The sequence below is a fragment of the Ambystoma mexicanum genome, chromosome 6p (assembly GCF_040938575.1).
Source record: "Ambystoma mexicanum isolate Mex_15411 chromosome 6p, UKY_AmexF1_1, whole genome shotgun sequence".
Taxonomy (NCBI): Eukaryota; Metazoa; Chordata; class Amphibia; order Caudata; family Ambystomatidae; genus Ambystoma; species Ambystoma mexicanum.
The window spans coordinates 1,319,725,453-1,319,747,359 of record NC_090935.1 but is presented as its reverse complement, the minus strand read 5'-3'; the positions used below and the strand labels follow the sequence as shown (position 1 = coordinate 1,319,747,359).

The window sequence follows — 21,907 nt, the reverse complement described above, 5'->3', positions numbered from 1 at the left end:
ACCTTTGGGAGGAAATTAGGCTTCACTTGCAGGACAACTTTGTCTTTGTGAAAGATTGTATGAGGGGGTTTACAAGAAAGAGCTTGTAACTCGCTCACCCTTCTAGCAGATGTAAGTGCTATTAATAAAACAGTTTTAAGGGTAAGAAATCTTAACGAACAAGAATGGAGTGGTTCGAGAGGCGTGCCCATCAGGAAAGTTAGGACTAAGTTTGAATCCCATACGGGAACCTGGAATGGTCTTGGGGGATAAACGTTAGTTAACCCCTTTAGAAACTGTATTACCAAGGGTAACTTGAAATAGGATGGTTCTTCCGCAGTGCGCTTAAAGATGGATAGCGCTGCGAGATAGCCCTTAATGGTGCCAACTTGAAGGCCTGAATTCGCCAAATAGAGTAGGAAGGACAAAACCATTGGTGTACCACATGAAAAGGGGTCGATATTCTTTTCTCTACACCAGCTGCAAAATCTGTTCCAACGGCACCGGTATAAAGACTTTGTTGCTGGCCTCCTTGCCGAAAGCAATACCTCCATAACATCATCAGGGAGGTCCCAATTCTTGTACCTCAGCCTTTCAGAAGCCAAGCGTGAAGGTTGAGGGTTTTGATGTCTGGATGGAGAACCTGACCTCCCTTCTGTGAGAGTAGATTCTCTCTGAGTGGAAGTCGAATTGGAGGGCAGATGGGCAAGTCTAGAAGGTCAGGGTACCACGTTCTCCTGGCCCAATCCGGGGCAATTAGGATCATGGTTTTCCGGAATCTTCTCAACCTCCTGATCATTTGAGGAATGACAGGGACCGGCGGAAACGCGTACAGAAGCGGAAACTCCCAGTCCACTATGAATGCGTCTCCCAGAGCTCCTCTCGGGGGAAATTCCCTTGAACAGAACAGATCGCACTTCCTGTTGACACTGGTGGCGAACAGATCCACCTGAGGGGTTCCCCAAAGGGCGAAGATCTCTTGAAGGACTTCCTGAGCTAGTTCCCACTTGTGGGAGACTGTGCTCTGCCTGCTCAGAGCGTCCGCTGTCAAGTTCTTCTCTCCGGCTAGTTGAACTGCCGATAGAGAGATTCCTTCTTGGATTGCCCAAAACCAGAGCTGCATCGCCTCTCTGCACAGAGGTAGTGATCCTACGCCTCCTCTTTTGTTGAGGTAATGCATGGCCACTGTGTTGTCCGTCATTATCAGGACATTCTTTCCTTGTACAGATGGCAGAAAAGCCTTCAGCGCAGGTCTGATGGCCCCCAGCTCTAACAGGTTGATATGTAGTCTGGACTCTGATGGAGACCAACGACCGCTGATGGTCAAGTCGTTGGCGTGGGCTCCCCACCCCGTGAGTGAGGCATCCGTGACTACTGTTATCTCCGGCCAGGGTTGCCAAAACTGTTCTCCTTTCAGAATGTTCTCCTGACAGGCCCACCACTGAAGGTCTCGAGCCACCCTGTCGGGAACCTGAAGAAGATCTGTCATTCTTCCTGAGAATTGTGACCACTGAGTCCTCAGTGCCCACTGGAGGAATCTCATTCTCAGGCGAGCCTCTGGCACTAGGAAAATGCAGGATGCCATGAGGCCTAGCAACCTCAAAAAGTCGAAGGCTGGGAGACGTTGGGCATTTTCCAATGTCTCTTCTTGGTCAGATAGTTCTCCCTCTTCCATAATTGAGGACATAGTTCTCAATTGTTCTGAACTCACAAAGGGTGTGAAACCCATCTCCAAGGCAGAGGGTGCCAAACTTGTTGTAATCGGCCTCGAAAACGTCGATTTCGTCGACGCCGACGTCGAAGGCTTCGGGCGTGGCGTCGAAAACAAAGGCGGAGGCCTCGATAAAATTGGGATTCTGCTCGAGGAAGTCGACAATCTCGACGCCATCGTCATCGAGGACCTGGGGATAGCCACTGGGTGCGCCGCAACCGTGACTTTCCTTGGCGTTGACGCCGGTGTCGAAGATGGCGTTGAGTCGACAGACCCGTGTGTCGAAGGTCCCTTCGACAACAGCGTCGAAGACACCGACTTCGGCGTCGACGGAACCTTCGTCGACGGTGTCGACGGAACCTTCGAAGAAGGTTTCGAGGTCATAGCTTTACTCGAGGGTTCGTGACGCGCTCGAGAAGCTTCCTTCGCCGGGTACTGCGACTCGCGGTTTTTTGACCTTCGGGTCTTTCGACCAGAGCATCGCTCTCGGCAGTCTTCGAGGGGGTCGAGGCCGCTTTCTCGAAGACGCTCATATTTTTGCAGAATTCCTCCCATTCAGCCCGGGAACTATGTTTCGTGGGGCAAGGGATTCTCTTAGGAGAAACAGAGGAGGACGGAGAAGGGGATCTTCGACATCTCCTCTTCGAGTGCTTGGATCTCGAGTAGTGATGGGACCCACACCGAGACCTAGAGCGCGAATGGTGACGAGGAGACGAATGTCTCGACTTCGTCGAAGAAGAAGAAGCTTTTGAAGTCTTACCTTTCTCCAGCTTCCCCCTATGCTCCTTCAGGGCCTTAGCTGTCATGGACATACAGTCCTCGCACTCCGAACAATGGTGTTCAGCTCCCAAACACCACAGACAAACTCTGTGAGGGTCAGTCAGCGACATCTTTTTCCCACAGTCTTGGCATTTTTTGAAGCTGGACCGAGGGGTCGTCGGTTCCGACGAGGACACCATCGAGTATGGATCGAATATCTCGAGGTAAATAGGATAAATTCACTACGAAACTGAGCAACGATATTCCGAGGCACTGAGTAAGCGCAGAAAAACTGAGCAACGGATGCTGCGCGCGGCCTTTATAGGCAGGATGACGTCGACGTCAATACGGCGGCTGTCGAGGGACATCGACTCGGCGGACGTCGACGCGCAGCGCCCTCTAGAGAAAAATGTTACGAGCCCAGCAAAGCTGGAAGGAGATATCTAAGATAAGGAATACGTCGGAGGACACAATCCCTTCGAAGTATTGTTAGCAATTGTCTGGTACACTGCAGAGGAAGGTACTTTTCTCCCAAATGTGTACATCTTTTTACTATCCTTCTCTGGCGGGGCTTCTGCCAACACCAGGGGAGTGCCTGCCCTTTTTCTGGTGGTAGTAACTACCAGAGAGTCTGGTGTCAGCTGGCCCCTAATGTACAGGGGTGAAAGGGTGCGGGCCTGAACAGCTTTCCTAGCTTTGGGTTGACTGCCCTTGTAAGATTAGGTGTTGTCAGGGATGGTTGAATATGTCTCTGGACTAACTGCAGGAGAGGTATGAATTGTGTGGCTGCCTTCTTGTCCCAAAGATGTCTTCCACAAAGTTTTTATCAACTTGTGTCTCCTGAGTAATGTTGAATTGTTGCGTCGCCTTCAGTAACAATTTGTTGTATTAAAGTTGGTTGTCAACTGCAACTGACTGGTCTTAATGGTGTGGGATATTCTTACCCATGCCGATGCGCCCCACTGCACCCCTTTGCCAATGGGGAAAGAAACAGCCAAAAATGGATGCGCTAACCCCTGTGCATGCAAAAATCTGCAAAACTGCGCATGGTTCACCATCACAAAAGGCTCACACCCCTGCCACACACAGTCAAAGTTGGGGTAAAAACAGAACTCACTGCAGGAGAATGCCAGTGGGTGCTGCTACATGTAACATGAAGCAAGGCCACAGAGGTGGGCTAAAAACCGAAAATGCCTTTTAAAATGTGGATTACCCAACCAATTACAACCTTCAAAGTGCTGTTTTGGCTCTAAAGTCAGTCATTTTCCAAGTGAACTATTGAAATGAAAAGTGTGCTGAAATCACAGATCATCCAGTGTGGCCAGAAAAGCCAGGCCTCACTGACTGACAGCAGCTAAGAAATGTATTTCATGAAAAAGGCAACCCAGCAACATTTCTTTCAGTTCCACAGGAAAGGTGTGATTAAAAGTGGCAACATATAACAATTTCAAGCTGTGCAGAGAAAACTCCAAGCAAATGCTGAATACTTATTTCCAGTCTGCAGACAATTTCCAGCACTCAAGGACAGAAATGGTGCTGAATAGATGTGTATGCTGCAGAGGAAAAGCTGATGTAAAAGACTCCGTTTAAATTTGCTTTTTCTCTGAAGAAATTGCAAACTTTGCCTCTTTAAAAGCAGGTTTTTCAGGGCTGAATTCCTTTAATGTCAAAATCCCCTATAAACTTTAAATGAAAGATTTTAGGTGAATTTTAAAGTCACCCAGTATGGAGTTAACTGGTTAATTCTGATTGAACAGTGCCCAGCCTGGGAAAGATGACACTTCATGTTGACACTCTGCTGCTACCAGGAATGCTTAATTGATGCTGGAAGTGCTCGCATATTTGGAGCAAAGACCTCATTAGACATTGGTCTTTGGCTGAGCCAAGGACAATGGAAGGCTGAGCACTGATCTCTTCTGGGGAGGGGCAGGACATTTCCCTCTACACCCCACCCTTATCAAAGGGATTTGACAGCTGTTTTCTTGTATAAAATACCTATGTGTGATTATGTTTTGAAAACCTTTAACTTTGCAACATGAAGGAGGACAAATCAAAAAATTGGTAGTTGTAAATCTAATGTTATGCTCTTTCTGTGGAGACGTTAGTGAACACTATACTACATAAGGGACCAAAGTTACACCAAAACCCTAACTGATTATATATGATAATGTATAGCCATGTCCTAAGGGTACTCGCCCAGATATATGCTGAATTAGAAATTGTTAGGCCAAACCGTTATGATTAAAATGGACAAAATGCCACAGAACGACAAAGACAGCTCTCACAGAGATGGGAATTGGACCTAAGGATAACTCACAAAATATATAATGTATGTGTCTGATTTTATTAGGGGGCATAATTATAGAAATGTGCATTTGTGCAAATAAATTGTGGTTCAAATCAATGTGGGAGTTCCTAAATCACATCATAAAGATGACAGCTCTTTTCTGACTTCTAACCAGAACAAGGCAAATACTTGCCTTTGACCACTGACAGCCGTGGGAGTGTGGTTTGAAATTCTGCACCTACCATAAACTTTGTGATGTCACTTGGCATGATAAATACAGGAACTTCACCACACATAGACACACACTGATTCCCGACTTCATCCTGATTTCCGTGCAACGCTTTGTTCCAGAACTCTTCATCTCGTTCCTGTTCCAGATTTCTTTGCAAATCCCAGGACTCAGCTAGGCCCAAATCCAACCATCCCAAACTTCAGGAAAGAATAATTCTGATCCGGTCTGGCTTGCTACCATTCATGCTTGCCTACTGAACTTGCCAGTAGACGCGATACAGGTGACCAGATGGTCCAATCTTAATTTACAGTGGACTGTAAGTATCAACAGGAATCATAGTAACCCATAGTATAATTGCCTTATCCTATCTCAATCTCAACCTATCCCAACTTTAACTTCAGGACCCTAATATTGTCAGAACCATGCGCTGATGTTTTTCTCATTTGTTTTACAAAACCATAACCCATTAGTGATTGGGATTAAATAAAGTAATTCTATACAGAACGGAAACCAGAGTATCATACGTGAAGAGTTACAAGCGGCCGTGCGTGACTGTGGAGATTCACAGGTGGCATTCTCTTTTTCATAGTTATTAATATAGTTTAAATAACCCAATCTGTCATTTTTAAAACCAAATTTCTACTTTTCTCTGTTATATTTTTTCGAAAATGCTTCTCACTAAAACTTACATAACTTCTTCAATTTTATAGCTAGAGACTCCATTGTAACTCTCAGTTCAACCTAAGATCTCTAGCTACAACTATAAACCTCAGTGCAAAACAGTAGATTTGTCCCATTTTTATTAAAAGTTGCATAGTGAAATTTTGCCACAAATTCGCATTTTGAAAATGTTTTACACATGTTTTTTTTCCCATTCAAAGTATTTCCACACTCCCATTCTGATTTAAAGTGTGTTCTGTTGCTCATATTGTAGCTTATGTTCGTTAGAACCTGTTTAGTGTGGAAAGTTCCAAAAAACGTTTTCTCTCTTGTTTGGGGAGGGAAGATTATATTCAAACTCTATATACTGTTCTTTTATTCATGAATACCTGCTGAATACCTGCTGATTACTTACATCTGTGTAGAATTGCTCATTTGTGAATTTAAGAACTTTGCAGGGGGAAACTTTAACCTAAGCGCTATCTTTTCACAAGCCCAAACTGTTCTTTTTCGTGTGTTTTATATTCTGCATTACTACAAGTGAATTCAATTGCTTTACTTACTTTCTGACTTGTTTTGTCACCACATTGGTGATTGCCGTCCCATATATATATAAAAATGTGTTTGATTTGAATTTTAAATAAATAAATACATATTTACTTTTATCAACCATCCTGATTCCTGGTCCACTGTGACCTGGGGGGTATTTTGAGACGGGTGTGATTTGTGCCTGATTGAAATCCTTAACAATGGGCTGATGACTCTACTATGTAAATGTCATCATCGTCATCACCGTAGTGCTGGTCTTGGTCCTGGCTATAGAGGTCCCCCTGAGACTCTGCTTGGTCGTCATAATTGGAGTCCTGAGATGGGTCTTGACACTGAGTGATGTCTTGGGATGCCGAGGCCGGAATGCCTGGAACAGAGGGGCTTGGCTGTGCCTCAAGGTGAGACTTCTTGGCAGGGGGTGGCTCTGCTGATGCCCCTGGTTGTGAGGCATCTCTAAGTACTGTTAATTGCTTGTGTGTTTGTCCATGACGAAACAGGACATTCTCCTTAAAATTGTATAAAATTGTTCTGGAGTAAAATGACATTCTGGTGGGAAGGCTGAAATGACAGGGCCCTGGGAGAGGGTGACATTTAGTAGGAGTGGGCTTTCAGGGAATGTAATCTTTATGGCGCATAGCCCCAGAGATGGTGTCTAAGGGAGTAGAAATCTCTGTCTGGGTGACCTTGGGGGTTTAGGGCGTCGACATTTTGTTTTTTCGGCAACCTTGCTTTTAGTAGAGAAGCACTAATGTGTTTTTTAATTAGCGCTTGTGTTTTCAGCACTTTTTTAGGAGGCGCCGAGATGTCTTTCGACACCTGTTTTTCCACACACGAAAGGAGGGCCTTTTTATATGCAGTGTCCGAATCAACTTTCGGTTTTCGGGAACTGTCATTAGGCAAAAGCGTGAGTGATAGCCTAGAGGACAGTGAGGAACCTGAGACTTTATCCCTGGTCACCGCATTGGGCCTCAACGCTTGATGGTGTCGTTGAGAGTCAGCCGTGGGGTATATCCTTAATGTGCTTGTGTTTGTGTGTGCTGTGGCTGCTGGGTGTCTTCTCCACCACAGGACCGCCAGCCTGCTTCTCAGTCGGGGGGCTGCACTAGGGGTCCTGACAGACCGTGATTGCCCTCGGCATCACTCATGACTCTGTAACTGCCCTTGCTGGAGTCTTCCGTCACATCTATAGAAACCTTGGCCTGCATGGTGTGAATGGCCCAGCATTTCGTCTGCCAATCCTTTAGGGTTTTTGACCGGAAAAGCGAACAGGATTTACAGTGCTTTTCAGTGTCATCCCTCGGGAGACAGTGGTTACACACTCGATGCGTGTCTTGCCACTGGAATTTACGGTGGCAGGAGCGACAACATTTAAATGGGGTGTTGTCCATTATGTTTTAACAGGGCAGTTGGAAGAAAATAGAATAAAGGGGATAATGGGATAAACATTCTCTAAAAGGAGTCAGTATAGAGAACCTCCACCCTCTCGCCCTACTGTAATGGGCCAAATCCCAATGAGACCCGTAATGCCGTGTCTGGGTGTCGATCGATCAGTCGTCTATGCAGTGGGCATTTGTCAGGATCCGTCGAGTGGATGTGCTGTCGTTCAGCGAGGCGAACAATAAAGGAAGGGAAGAAATTCTACTCGTATAACTTCAGTAAATCAAAGGCATCAGCCTGGAAGAGAACTCTGCATTTGCGACTGACTTTGATGGTGGAAAAAACAAATCTGAGGGACCTCGATGCGTGAAGCACCATGGGTACAGTACACGTCCCACTTGGGATAGTACTACTAATCACTCCCTGTCGACGTCCGTTTTCAAGTTTCGAAAACAAATCTTGTAATACTCTGCGACTTCCACTAGATGTCGGACTATGCAGAGCATATGATCTAAGCAAATCCACAAGCTCCAGAAATATATGTTACAGTTACAGTAGCTACAACATATTTAAATTTACAGGACACTGCACATAGAACACTGAAAAATCACTTTACTCGTATCCATGTAACTTCACCAGATTTGGTTAATCTTAAATTGGGTCACAGAATGGGCATGCTGAATTCAGTGAAAAGTCATTAATAAAAATGTCATAGTTTAAACCAACAGTCAAAAATGCCCAAAATCCAGATTTGATGCAATGGGTGTTTCCACAGATGCAAAAAACACATATTAATGACAAATGTTTAAAAATGTCTTCTTTCGTTTTTGGCATTGTTGGAAGGCGCCTATAGCTTATGCTGAACTTGTGGCCACCATAAACATTTCAAAAATAATATCATGGACCATTGTGTTATCACTTTTTAAAATGTTACGATATATATATTTTGGATGTGCACAGAAGTGCTAAAAACACACAATTGTATTCATAGCTTATCAACTTTAGCACTGCGATGCCTCTATAGGTCGAATGCATACTACACATTAAAATTATTTATTGAAATGAATGAACCCAAGATGGAGAGCAGTGGCATGTGTGCCTTGTTAACTGAAACGGGCAATTCTACTCTCATATTCCTGACATTTTTTATAAACCCATCATAACATGATGGTTTTTGGTATTTCTCAATTTGAACATTAAGGGATTTGGAAGTGGTAGGGACCTCCATACATCTCTTCAACTAAAGTTGTACTGACTATATGAGTGATAAATAATGGGTTTGTGGCCATGTCTCCTCCAGTGTATCCTCAATGAAATTCCATTATTCTGATCTTTCTGTATGTTAATGTCCAATAAAGCTGCTGCCCTCTGAAAGCGTGTACAATATGTTCAGTGATCCTCTGTGGGTGACTCAGAGCCTTCCAGCGACTCTACTGTGCAGTCTAATAGGTCGCCCTTCATCTGATCTCGATCCCCCCTCAGTGCCTCGTGTTTACTCTGCTGTGGGCTAAGGTATAATTGCATAACTGGAGTCTTTTTGAAGGAGGATCTTCTCGATCAACACAGGGGCACACCCCTTTCCCACTGTTCCCTTTCCATCAGGAGCAGATCGATATTTGCATTGGCTGGTGGAAAGTTTCAATTAGCCATGTAGGAATGTGTGTGTCATATCATAAATATCGTCTTGGTCATCCTCAAAAACTCTTCTTGCTCGTTTTTCTCTCCCTCATAAAAAGGACCTGGCCCATGTGGCTCTTGGTCGTTTAATGTGCTTGAGAGAGTGTCCTATTCATAAGCAGTGGTGGATGTTGGCTTCACACTGGCATATGTTAGCTTTAGTGTGGGCTTAAAATGCCACGGATAGGAGTTGTGGGAGTGATCTGTACTACGTGAAAGGGTAGCCCAGACTGTCTTGGAAGTTAGAAGGTGTCCATAGCCCCTTGCCCTACTGTGGGCAGGCTCAGCATTCTTGTAATGCTTAGTGGAGGTTGCCTTGGTGCTCAATATGGGTGTCTCCTTAGGCTGGATTCTGTCACTTCCCCAACGATTCCATTTAAATGCTATCTTCTGTGCCTCGGATGTCCTTCTGTAGCGGTTAACATGGCATACACTATCCATCGCTGATGCTTTTTTTGCATACAGCACACCGATCTCTGACGTGGTCTCTAAGCAAGCAACCCCCTATGGGTGTCGACACAGGGGAATTAGGATTACACTCTGTGCAGAATTTAAAGAGAATTTTCTCCATTTGGAAAGGAGGCACAGTGGTTTGAGACCAAAAGCCTATAAAATTGTTAATGTGAGACATTGTAAATGCGACCAGACCCTATATGTGCCAGGACTGGGAGTCGGGCGCTGCTCCAAGGATCGTCTGTTCCATGGATCGATGCTGCAGTTCGGTGCTGTTTAGGTGCAGCATCGACGTGATATCTCCCCGTAAGACCCACTGCCGTGACCGTACCACCGACGGAAAACGAGTAAATACAAGGACTAGGGTACTGATGGGCACCTCTAGTACCCGAGCAGTAAGTTAGGGATAGAATGACAGGAACGCCTCTACCAACACCTACCTTTACTTTAAATGTAAACAACGAGTAATACTACTGAACTAGTACTAGATTGCGGAATATGCATAGCACGTGAACCTAAATAACATTCAAAAGCTCCAGAAATATAAATGCAAATCTTTAGAAGGGTGCCGTTATTTTTTGGCAAAGTTTTATTTGATGCAGACAGTTTCATCATGCCAGCCAAGGTTATAAGCCTCCCATAAGCGTTTTGGGCATGTCAACTCAAGCATGGCTACAGAGATGCTACTGCTGGCTCCATGCTACATACTCATTGAAGATGCGGGAAGCATTGCTTTGTAAAGACCGAAACTGATATGGTGCATTTTTCTCCTCTTAAGCCCTAAAGACAAACTGCTTGGAGAGCTGCACTATCCCAAATGACCCTCTCCTCCTACTTCCAACTACCAACAACTTTTTTCATTAAAAAAAAATCTCTGCTATTCTGCCAACTATCCACATAGGAGAACAAAGTCGACCTAATTTCTTTATAAATGTTTTGTTAAACCGAATGTGTTCCAATGCGTTTAATATGTTTTTGTTCCGTGTATGTCAATAGCAGATCTCCCTGATACCCATATTTTGGCACATACGTGTAGTGTGCCACTGACGAGTCTTTAAGTACAGTATTGCCTTCACCTGCTCAGCTACAGGTGGTCAATGGGTGATCATTTCATGGATCCAAACCTTATTGTGCACCAAAGAATTCCCATTTTCACCACAGAAAAGGCAGAAATGCTGTCCAATGAACCTCAACACAAAATTGAGAGTGGACTAACACGGGACAATTGGTGTGGCACTACCACAGGGTAGGAGGGTTGGAAATCTGAAGCCAGAATGCAATTCTGTGTCCTTCATCTCTTGCGTCAATGGTACAGTAAATTTCCCTTATTTCCACTGCTGAACCAGAGAAGGGTCTTGTGGTGGAAACAATAAATACATGGGTCTTAAATAAAACAATGTTAGTCAAGGTAATGTATTTAAGTCTTACTAATAAATGAGTGTGTGTGTGTGTGTCTGCAAGAGTATGTGTGAGCATGCATGGTTGTGTGGCAATTGTATTTGTGCAACTGTGTGTACAAGAGTGTGAAGTCGGTGGTGAGGTGGTGAGGTGGAGAGGCTGAATTCACTTCCTGGAAATAGCAAAAGCGGGTCCCTCAGCTGGCCTAACATTATTTCACTGGCTAATAAAAATCCCCGAAACGCCAAAGATTTTGAGACGCCCCATGCACTACGGTACCCTCAACGCACACATGTTATAAAACTAATCTCGTGACAAGAACTCAGCTTAAGCACAGGGCCTGAAAAGCTGCCTTTAAACAGGCACAGGCAGAGATCCGAAAGCTTTTTTTTTTTAATACATGCCAGTGCATATACATTGTGTGATGATATCTCATGCTGCAAGGCCTGGAACGACGACAAGCCGTGTGCACTTAGAGCCTGGCCCTTCCCTCTCTGCAGCTTCACTGCCAACAGAGTATAAAAGACTAGCCCAAAGCCTACCACTCCCTCCTGCTGCCTTCCCCACACCCTACAAAACAACTTTAAATAAATCCATGCCAAAATTGTTACCATTTTCCACACAAACATCAGAAAAACGGTGCCAGCAGGGAAGGATTTCGGTACGAGTGCCTCTGAGGGCTGACGCTCTACTTCACGCGCATGATACATACGATTTAGACGTGCCACGGAATGAGTTAAACAAGTTGATTTGTATGTGTCAATAAAAAACGCCACAATCTCAAATAATTACTTGCTGTTGTGGCCTACAAACCCAAGCAGAGTTAAGAAAGCAAAGTGATGGATCCGGTCTGTGTTTAGCACTCCAATGCCTGTTTACAGTTCTAGATTGCCCCAGGGGGGAAAGAATATGTTAGTAGCATGCTCCCGAGATGCAAGCAAACATAAAAACATATCTTGCGTAGGCCTGCTTTGAAATTGCCAGAAGTAAGTGGGCAAGAGGATATCATTTCGGGGACAGGTATTACGATGCACCCATGTAGCACAGACACAAGACTTCGTAAACATTCTACAGCAGAAGTGAGCTCAAGGACTTCAAAGAACCCAACAATATTGGCAACCTGCTGCACAAAGTGGGTCTTGCCACGACACTTTTTGTTTTAGAGACCCTACCTTTCGCTATGAACTTCTAAATCCCCTTGAAACATCATGCAGTTCTAACTTACACACATAACAGCATGGTTTCTTTTGCTAAACATTGCCCTAAGCTTGGATTATAACTTCTAGTTGAAGGAGTCAATCTTTGAAAGTCATAGAGATGTATGTTCAAAAAATTAAAAGCGTGACGAAAAATGTCTACAGTGAAATGCTAAACTAGATCAAATCGCTGAACAAAATTCGACAGAGTCGCTCCATTTCTACATATTGAAACCTGGCACTGCTTAAAAAACGTTCCACTAAACGCGCACTGTGCACATCATTCGTGCTGATGGCCCCAAAAAGAGCCCATGAAAGCAGCATCTGCATCCCAATCCCCTAGCAGTTGCTTTTTTGTGACAGTTGTTTCTTATGACTCCTTGCACAAGTTTCTAAATATTATTTTAATTCAGGTAACACGGAAGTGAGAGCAGACTTCACCCACTACAATTCGCAGGAAATGCAAAAGCTGTATTCTTCGATTCATAAATAAAATCTGCGTTTGATCTTCTATACAAATCGGCGTTTATCTCTTTAGAGTGCAAAGATGTTCTAAAAAGAAAAGTGAGAGGTGCCCATATCTCATCGTGTGACTCTACAACTTTGCGTTCGATAAGAAGTTTTGACAACAATCAACCTGGAAGGTAGGCTTAAAATGGAAAAAGAAAACAATAATTTAGACAGTGAGTTTATTCCTTTGCATTAAAGGAAAGGGGCATTTTGCCGGCTCATGCATTATGCGTGCACCATGTGATCTGCCAAATTATCGTACTTGGAAATGTTTTTAATTATAACCTTCCAAGACACAGTGGGACATGCCATCATACCAAAGTATTACCTTAAAAAAAAACTGTTATCCTTGGAAAAAAGCTGTTTTTTTTATAGAAAGGTTTCATTACTTTATGACACTAAACGCAATCAGGCACCAACATAGAAATCGGTTAAAGAATTAAATCAGCTCTGCGTGGATCTTTGGGTGAGTACTAGGGAGCCACTTGAGAAAGAATTCTGCTCTGTGTCATCATAAACTAAATTCATACTGCAGAGGAAATTGGCGTACGGTCCCCTTGACACTTCATAAGATATCACAGCACATGAAATATCAGACCACATGAGGACGTTGTAATTGAAAAATCCTTATTAGCATCTCTTCTCCTAGCCAATCCTGGTGTGCAAAAGTAATGCCTATTTTTCCCAGGTGTTCCAGTGTTCTTGGTTGGCCACCATTTTCTGCCACTGCAACTTCACCTAATCCACATAGGCTCTTCCTTCCGGCGCATAGGCTTACCCAGGATGTGGCCTGGAGTGGCACATGCTACCCCTGGAATCTGATTGGCCACCCCAGTTCCCACCCCATTATCCTAAATTATGATCATTAAACTTCCAACACAAGAATGTAAGGCACTGTTAGTAATTAAAGTAGATCTGGGTAGTGAAGACAAATATTAAATTAATGCTATTCAAACCTGTGTGTGTGCTCGTACTTCATGCCACCCCTGCATTAGTCAGTGCTGAACTTGGGCCACCCCAGTCAAAACAGTATGGAACAGTATGGACACGCCACTGCTCTGGCAGTGTGCGACTATGTGGGTGGGTAGGAGTTGCTGTTCATGGTCTTCATGGCGGTCTGGAGGACATGCTCTGGAGCTCTACTGGGGTCCTCTCTGTTTCCTCGGGTGGCCGTTCTGGCGGGCGATTACTTCCCTCCAGACAAATTGGTGGTGGCTGCCTAGCTCCCACAGTCCTGATGTCGCATTTTGGTGATGGTCTCTCCCCAGGCTGGGATTGCTGGCAGTCAAGGTCCTACACTCCAGACCCCCTTAGATATCCAACACTCTCAGTGCTGCACACACTAGTATGGATGCAAGTCTTCCTCAAGCACTTTCTTTATCAGAAAGTTGCTGCCCGCACCTTACAACCAGCTCCGGCCTGGGGCCAATGGCGTGAAAAGCTGCTGTGGCAGGATAACCTGGCCGTTAACAGTTCTTAATCAGTTTGGACTTGCGGGCCATTACAGGCCAGGCTAGCCTCTTACAGTTCACGTTAATGCCTCATGGAAAACTTGCGGTTGCAGCATGTTAATAAACGGTGGCAGAGAAATGGCAAAAACGCAAAGCTACTGAAACTAGGAAGAAAAACAGTGGATTGTCTGTAATAGATCAGTAGTTCGATAGTTAAATGAGAGGGTTTACAAAGGTGTCCACAGTTGGGGCCAATATAACAGATTAGTAACTGCCACTCATAGAACTTCACAAATAATGGCCTTGCTTTTCCTTCCCACTGGATTATCATATTTGTACGCAGGGCGTCTGATCCTAACCACCGCTTCAAAACTGATGTTATTTTTATTCACTCGTCACAACATATAATTTTAGCAACACCAAATAGAAATATCCAGCTTTCAATTGCATGGTAAAGCCCAGATTTTTAAATTTTGCAATGCATCTACAAAATACTAGGGTATCCATGCCTTACCTGTTTACGGCTCTCCCTGCTTCAGAGACCATCCAAGGAATCCTCTGTGTTCAAGAGTCATGGCCATCAAAATCAGACCACTTAACCCCGGGGAAACTTCTCAAGCTAGAATTTCCATGAAAACCAAAGAAAAGTAATCAATCTACTGTGCATAGTAAATTACACAAAATATTCCGAATAAAGGAAAAAAACGATCGGGTCAAAAAGCAAATTCATATTTTTCAAGTCTGGAGCAGACCCCAGTGCATCAGTGTTTATACAGATTATATGAAATCCCGACCACACGGTAAGGCAAGAAACTCGTAATTGCCGGAAGGATATCTCTTAGGCCCTACACCGACAGGTCTACTGCAAGAGCACTCAACACGAGCCTGTGCACAGAAAGTATCGGGGGACCAGCGGCAGCTGTATACACCTCCAATAATAAAACAAGGGAGCATCTGAACTAATCTGCATACAAAACATTTCCTTTGCCCTGCAAGGAATTCTATTTCTCTATGGGACAGTTGAAAACAGACAGAATGTAAGATAAATGTTCCAATCAAAAATGGTTTCCCGGTACGTGTAGAGGCAGCGTGACCTCCCAAGCAAAGCATAGGTCACTGCAGGAAAAAAATGCATTATTTGGTATCCAGTGATTTTAGGGCTGAAAACAAACATCGTTGGGTAAACTATATATTTTTATCAGCCACTATCCAACGCTTTCTCCACACATTCTAGGACTGGAGTTTGTTTACCTAATTGCACCAGTCGTAAAATATATGTCAGGAAGGGAGTCTGGTGGGTTAAAAAAATATATAATTTACACAACGATGTTTCTTTTCAGCACTGAAATCACGTACTACCCATTATTTCACTTGCTTGTGTTGGTGGGTACAATTAGGGCCGAGCAGAACAAACACAACAGTATCCCGAGCCCAAAAGTAACTTCAGATGTCATGTGAGAGAAGGGAGAGGGGGCTAAAGGGGCATCGATTTTCAATTTAGAAGCACAGTCCTGGTGAAAAGAGCAGTCTTAGATTGGCTCATCAGGTAAGGTGGTGAGCACCCAATAGAGGAGAGGGAGATGGATGGGTAGGAACAGGAAGAAAGGGTTTAAAAGACTAGCACACGAAGAGCAGAGTGAGGGGTGTTCTGTTGAGGGCAGGAGGATAGGTGGACCGAGATACCAGGTGCAGAAAAGACGGTGGAGTGGAGCGCTGAGGAGATTGTGGCAGAGGTTATTACAGGTGAGGTGTTGGTGGTGAGAGAGGGGTGCAAGACTGTAAACGTGAGACTGCTAGAGTTTGGTGGGTTGAGTGAAAGGGACTAGGTGTAGCAAGGGAGGGGTGAGTAAGAGGCAGAGAGAGGATAGAGGGGTGGATGCAAGAAGGAAGAGGGGAGAAGGGAGAGGTGAAGAGCAGCAGAAGGGAGCGTAGAGGGGAAAAGGCAGGCGAGATGAAAGTGTGAACATAAGAGGGTCCTATAAGGTGTAGATAGGAACAGGAGTAGTATAGAGAGGAGGTAGAAGGACAGACGTAGAAGCGGGAGAATAGAAACATAAATATCAGGGAAAGGAACAGATACAAGTGAGTGGAGAGAGAGATTGAAAGAGAGAGAGAGAGAGAGAGAGAGAGAGAGAGAGAGGGATTGGGGTAGGTGTGAACATGCAATTGTCTAGACAGGATCTGTTTTCTTTTAGTATCCACTCATCTGTACAGTTAACTATATTGCTGCATTCATACCAAACACATTGCTACATTGATCCATTGGGTTAGCCTACATAGCTAGTTAATGGCACTTGTGTTCAGTCTTCTATATATTTGTACAGCTAACTACATTGGTGCATGCATACCCAACACAGAAACTGTTAATAAATGAGTTAGTGAACACAACTTAACTTCTCGCCGTACTGCTCACTGCACACCTAACACATACACAGCACAGAGCTAGACAGATGTATTGTGTTGGCCCCACACTTGTGAGCTCTTTTATCCTGCAATCTTCATATCTAGCATATAACTGAATCATATTTGACCACAACTGCATAGTTGACTCTGTATTGCCTGCAACCTAGCACCTACCTATATTAACTCAATTGCATGTATACCTGTGTCCATAATAACTGTTTAACTTAACATCGATATAGCTGTAAAGCCCAACACATTTACAAGCCTTTCTCGTAGTGCGTTGCTCCAAACATCTCCATGATAGATTAACTCACTTTGCAACTGCTTAACTACTGCATAGCTTCACCAGGTGCCTGCAACCCTGGCCTTTAGGGAGGTTGAATCAGTATGCGTGCCCACTGGGGCCCTATTACTGCAGCCTATATACCTAGTGCATAACCAATTTACTTTTAAGTTGTGCCTATGCACCAAACACATACAGGCTTTTGTGGTAGGTCAGAAGGAGACAGACCAGGTTTTGGCATTCTTGAAACTCTTTTAAAAATAATAAGTGAAAAGGGCCTCTCTGCCCCATATCTTTGGTTTTCCCTGCCTAACCAAACTAAGGGGCTCATCGTCTTTTCTGAAGTCCAAAGTAAATAGTCGGTCTTCCCTCCAAAGCTAAGCTGCTCTGTCCCTACCACTAAGATAAAAATAAAAAAATACCAGGAGAACGACTCCCTTCTCCTAGATACGCTTCCTAAGCCTTAGTAGACAATGTTGAGATACATTTTGCCTATCTCTTGGATCAATTTATTTATTTCCTCTAGGGGACTTTAAAAGTCCTTGGTTGCCCTATTCGTTCTCTTACAGACCTCTCCTCCTCAGGGTTATGGGTTTTGGAAACTCTTGTACAATGTCTTTCTTAAGTGTCCCCGAAAGTCTCCCCTTCTCTGAGATTACTAGGGATACTGAATCCCTCTTTATGTGGTTCTTGTTCTCTGTGTTTCTGGCATTCTTTCACTCCTTATGAATAAGACATTGGATCTCATCATCCTCCTCCTCTGATTTGCCGTCTTTCTTCTTGAGATAATTATAGCAGACCCAATAGTTATTCTTATTCTCTTGTCCAGTTCTTATATTACTGAGACAAGCAAAAGAAGTTTCATACTGGTTCTCATTCTTCTTAGCTTCACTTCTGACCATTCACTCGGAGGAGTAGGCTGAGTCTCACTCTTCTTAGTTTCGGGCCACTCACTGGGGCGAGTAGGCTGATAGTACTCTTTATCCCTGTGTTCCCTCCCGGGTCTCCCACGGTCACTGTTACATTGAATCCCACAGGTTGATGTCACTGGGCCTACTTGCAGGACAGGGACTTCCCTTGTAGTCAGCTTCGGTTCTTGCTTCAACTCCTTCTGTTTTTTCTCTTCGGCTACCCGGTACCAGTGCTTCAGCAGTCTCTTGTCACGCCACTGCCCTTGACTCGTTCTCTCTCCTGGGGTGTTCTTCCCCCCTCTCTTCTATCTTCAGCTTCCTCGGTGCTTCTTGCCCACAGCACTTTGTGATTTCCTCCCAAGGAGGATCTCCAGATCTTCCTCAGCACTTCTGTCTCAGCTGATTTGAAACTCCCGGGTTTCACTTCTCACTGACAGTAGTCCATCTTCTCTTTTTATGATAGGATGGTGGGTCCTCCTCAGGGGACGATTATAGTCTGTTTTCTCTTTTAGTTGAGCACTCTTCATTATTTGTTAATTCTTCTTTGTCACAGCAGTGTTGGTTCCCAACCACTGCGTAATCGATATTACTTGCTCAGTATTATTCTTCTTCACAGTATTTTTACTATATTGTTCCTTAGTTTGGATCTTGGGTCTTATGTCATAATAACAAACAGTGGCTCGGTTTGATGGATGCTTCTGAAGTTCTGATGTTACAGTCGTTCCAAGAAAAAGAGGGCTCTTGGGAGTTGCTCCACGGAATGGGTGTCCTTGTCCCAGAGAGGGCACTCTCCCTGTGAGGTCCCGCATGCCGCCACCCGTAGGGGGATTATTGTGTAGCAGGCTCACTTCCCTAGCCTGAAAAGGAAAGGCTCTGCTCTGGGGAGAAGTGACTGAATCCCACGATTCGTCACACTTTTCATACCAAACACCTACAGACCTTAACTCACTGTACCGTCCTCAAAATAACTGCGTAGCTCATGGTATTCGTCTAAACCGCCAACGATAACTGGTTGGACTCTCCATATTTGACTGAACAACCAGCACCAAGCTAATTCAACACAGCTATTAAACCTATTCTGTGGTAATCAGTCCTATCTCACTGAAACTAAGCCCCTCACAAATAGTATCAGATACAAGCACTTCCTCAAATTCTGAAATCATTAGAACTAAAGCCGGATACACCGTTATAGTGAAGGAACCCTTTAAGTAACCAGACTCCTGATAAATAATCTCATCTGTATAATCTACAAATCAATTGGTCTATAGTATTCTTGGAACAGTTCCATAATCTCCCAGCTAAACAACATCAGTGCAATAAGGAAATCCTGTAGTGAACTAACCACAAAAGCAGGCATGAAGAAAATTAAAAAGGTAAATATACCCCCCATCACTCTCTACCAAATAACCCCCTCTTTCCGATCCTCAACTGCAGGGAGGAAACACAGTAAGAAGATGGCTAGACACCGCAAAGATAAAAGAATCAGAAATGAAGAAAGAAAGAACAAGGAGAGAATTGGGAACAGCCCTCACAATTGCATCGGATCAGGCAGCCCAAAACTCTATAGGCTTACCATTACCTCACCTCAAAAAACCATTGATTGCTTTCATCTCTAGATGCTGTGACAATTCATGGAATCATGCCACTTCTTCCCAAGGGGGAGCCCTTCCCTGTGACGCTGGGGAGGTGAGGCCACTACCCAATAATCCCCCTACGGGTGGTAAAAAATGGGAGGACCGCACAGGGAGATATTCCCCTATATGGACAAGGACTCCCGTTCCATGGTGGAACTCTCTTATAATCTGTCAAGGCTCAAGCAGACAGTACTACTCTTCTCTTCTTCCTGTAAGATTAGACGCCTTTAATATGAACATTCAGTCTAAACAGGACTTGTACTAGAAAAGGTACTGAGAAGAAGAAGAACATTCAAGGAGTCATCCAGAATACTCATGAGAAAGATACTTGGATGAGATGGCCCAGAGGAGGCAGGAGGAGTACACTGCCAAGGCCGACGATGGACCATGGCACTCTGCTGGCGAGGTCCCAGTCCAACAAGATACAAAGCAAAGAAGGACTCAGTAAAGAGAGCCACAGGTGGAAAGCCTGGCCAGCCCAAGAGATTTGAACCAGGAGAGAAGACACAAAATTGCAGGAGCAACCCAGACCATGGGAGGACGCCAGCTGCTGACCAGAAGAGTCCTTCTATGGCCGAGTGAGAGCAAGCCGAACTGGAAGCTAGAATCCGGGAGAAGGTGGCGTGACCTCGAGGAGGTGGATCGAGTGGTCCCCCAACTACGCTGATACCGTTTGCCTGGTACGTCCACAGAGGCACAGCGGGGCCGCTAAGAGAGAAGAGCGAAGCCGAACAAGCATACACTGGGAATACAGAAGCCCAACGCCCCAGGAAGAACCAGTGATGTGCTCCGACCAAAGTAAAGGTTACGGGAGACCCGACAGGGGACTGGGGGCGTGTGAAGCAAGTGTCAAGAGTTATCTCCCTCGTCTCAGTAATCACATCGAGAATAAGAATTGTGAAGAAAGCCTCTGGTGTGATCTTCCTCGTCCCAGTAATTGCGCTAAGGATAAGAACAGTTGGGAAGAACACTTTAGAAGGAACTCCTTCACTTCAATAACTTTTTTTTTTCTTTATTGTATATTGGTTTAAATAAACAAAAATCACATAGAAAGTCATAAAAGGCATTAAAACACAAGTATAAACATAGAAATACATTAAAAAATTCTTTTTCAACTTTACATTATATCTCACAGAATATTAATTTGTATTTACAATTTCAACAAGGCTAAAATCCATTTTCAATATCAATAAGTCACATATACTTCTTTGCATAAAATCTTCCATACAAACAATCTACAAATATTTTCTTGAACCTTGAATTAATAACAGGTCTCCAAGTACCACTGAACAATTAAATCACTGTTCATATGATCCTCCCTTGTAGTTTGTAATTTCACTGGTCTTGTATATATACTTATATATACTTATATATTTTTTCTTTAACCAATTAAGTCACTTTACAGATAGTCGTCAGGAAAGCTATTACTCTGATCTTCAGCAAGGTATCAGACCCATGAAGCATTTTAAACCATATTTGTTCTCTTATCACATACCAAGTGTCATAGAGAAATATGCAAGCCTGTCATTAATCAACATGGGACCAATTAGTAAAAAATGCAGCAATGTTTCGTTAATCCCCACATTAAGGCAGCATCTGCAACTTTTCTGATTCTCGGGAATTAATTTTCTAATGAAGCGAATTTCGTTCGTATTCATTACATTAAAGCTGAACCGCATAACATTATTGCATAATTTACGAGAGGGATATTTTAAAAGATATGACTCTAATTCGGGAAACCATTTCCACAAGGATACAACTTGGCAGTACAACTTCGAATTCATGATTACAGCATTGTTGGCAACCCAGTCAAACGCTTTAATCAACATTTTGATCTTTGCTGGTTTCTCAATGAGACATTTGATTGTAACTCCAATATTTGAGAGAATATTTTCCACCTCTATTTTCAAGCTCATCATGTACACAGATCTGTAACATCATTATTAAATAACTCATACAGCAATTTTTTTCCTGCTAAAATACATTTTCTATATAACATTGTTTTTTTACATTCCATAATTCCTTTCAATGAGCAAAGACCAAACTCACATCTTATAATTTCCATTGGTATGTATTTTGGTTAAAAAAAAAACACCTTTTTCCAAATTGCAGCTTCAATGGTTTTTAGGTATGGAGTTAGTTTCTCTGGGTAAACTTCAAGACCATACACCAATCTTGTAATCACCTTCAGCGTATAGAGGTCCCTGCATGCCGTCATGGTATATTTACCGAATTTCCTTTCAATCACTCTCATTTGCTTACCTGCTTCAATAGCCTTTGATTCTAGGCATTTTTTCAAAAAGCTTTGCGTCATAGTACTAGAGAAAGAATAACCCAAATACTTAAATGTTTTCTGTAAGCGAATCCCAGTTCCTTCGACAAACCACACTGGATTAGCGCACTTCCTATTGGTTTGTCCTAAATGTATGATAACTGT

At 43.7% G+C, this 21,907-nt stretch overlaps 1 long non-coding RNA gene across 1 annotated transcript in view; it reads right to left on the bottom strand.

The window, feature by feature from the left end:
• Positions 1-21,907, bottom strand: part of LOC138510374 (uncharacterized) — a 1,273,529-nt gene that overhangs the window by 874,516 nt on the left and 377,106 nt on the right. The window contains exon 2 of the long non-coding RNA XR_011280372.1: positions 14,754-14,858. This is a non-coding gene — a long non-coding RNA (uncharacterized lncRNA). The remainder of the gene's footprint in view (positions 1-14,753; positions 14,859-21,907) is intronic.